This window comes from Carlito syrichta, unplaced genomic scaffold, assembly GCF_000164805.1.
Source record: "Carlito syrichta isolate Samal-C Ts95f unplaced genomic scaffold, Tarsius_syrichta-2.0.1 Scaffold254631, whole genome shotgun sequence".
Taxonomy (NCBI): Eukaryota; Metazoa; Chordata; class Mammalia; order Primates; family Tarsiidae; genus Carlito; species Carlito syrichta.
This window is the reverse complement of record NW_007198727.1, coordinates 194,817-196,677: the sequence shown is the minus strand read 5'-3', so window position 1 is coordinate 196,677 and position 1,861 is coordinate 194,817.

Here is a 1,861-nt window from a genome sequence, read left to right as displayed (position 1 = left end):
AGAGGGAAGAGAGGAGAGAGGGAAAGAAGAAGAAAGGGGGAGAAAGAGAGAGGGAGGCAGAGAGAGGAGAAAGGAAAAGAGGGAGGGAGAGAGGGGGAAGGGGAGGAGAGGAAGAGGAGAGATAGGACAGAGAGGAGAGGAGAAGGAGAGAGAACGAGAACCCAGGCATTTTCCTGCACCCTGCTGAGAGAAGCAGCTATATGGATCGCCTGTTCATTATCAATGAGGATCCAAGCAATGATGATTATGGTAACAACCATCGTCACCACAGTCCTTCGTAGAAAGCAGAAAGAGCATCACTGACTGGGTGTTGGGCACAGGGGCAGGCCTGTTATCCCCACTTCACCATGGAGGGAAGTGAGTCAGTGAGGTCCCCACCTTGCCAGTGAGTGGTGAATCCCCACCCATCACTCCTACTTCCTGGGGCCTCTGTTGATAGTTGGCTGTAATTGCAAGATTCGCGGAGGGGAAATAAGGGTAGGGCGGGGAGGTCCTTCCTTTTTCGGCTGCCAACTGGCTCCTGAAAACCGCTCTTGACACAATTGTCAGAGAGGCAGGCCTGTGGGTCATGATGGTTTTCTGCTGGAGGTAACCTTCTGCTGTTTCTATCCTCCTGGGACCTTTAGCAGCTTCTGGGAAGAGCCTCAGTTTTAGCTTCAAGAATCACCCTGGCCAGATGCCTCATGCCTGTAATCCCAACGCTTTGGGAGGCTGAGGTGGGAAGACTGCTTGAACCCAGGAGTTCAAGACCAGCCTGGGCAACACACTGGGACTTTGCCTCTACAAAAAAAAAAAAAAAAAAAATTAAAAATTAGCTGGTCATGGTGATGCAAGCCTGTAGTCTCAGCTATGATCGTACCACTGCACAATAGGCTGGGCAACAGAGTGAGACCCTGACTAAAAAACAAAACAAAACAAAATAAAACAAAAAAACACCCTTCCTTCTCTCTGAGGCAAGGTATTAAATGGGGTTGACTTATCCCACTGCCAGAAGCGAGGAAACAACCCAGGTCTGGCCAGCTGTAGTCACCATGATTGGGCCACGGGTGGGAAGTACGTGACCCAATTTGAGCCAGTGAGAGTCAGTGCTGGAATTTTGGTTGAACCAGTCTGGAAAGGGTGGCTCTCTTTGTATTGAACCTGTGAAGTTGATAGGATTAATTCTGGAACTTGCTTCCAAAGTCAACCTGCAAACAAAACCAGCGCAGGGGAAAGCAGAGGCCAGAGATGACGAGAACGAGGCTGACCCCCTGTTATTTAGACACCACATTTGCTTTATATCATAGCCAAAGAACACCGTCTCTGTGTTTTCTGTCTCAAGACATTTTAAGATGGGCTTCTAGGCCGGGCGCGGTGGCTCAACCAGTAATCCCAGCACTTTGGGAAGTCAAGGCAAGAGGATTGCCTGAGCCTGGGGGTTTGAGACTAGCCTGGGCAACTTGGTGAGATCTTGTCTCTACAAAGAATCACAAAAATTAGCTGGGCGTGGTGGCGTGCACCTGTAGTTTCAGCTACTTGGAAGGCTGAGGTGGAAGGATCACCTAAGCCCAGCAGATCGAGGCTACGGTGGCTATGAGCATGCCATTGCACTCCAACCTGGGTGACAAAGTGAGACTCCAACTCAAAAAAAAAAAAGATGAATTTCTAGCGAGGGACGATGGCTCACACTCATAATCCCAGCTACTCAGGAGGCTGAGGCAGGAGGATGGCTTGAAGCCAGGAGTTCAAGACTAGCATGGGCAACATAGTCAGACTCTGTCTCTAAAAAACAATGTATACATAAAAAAGTATATATATATGTGTGTCTGTGATATATATGTGTGTATATATATATATATATTTTTTTTTTTTTTTTTTTTTG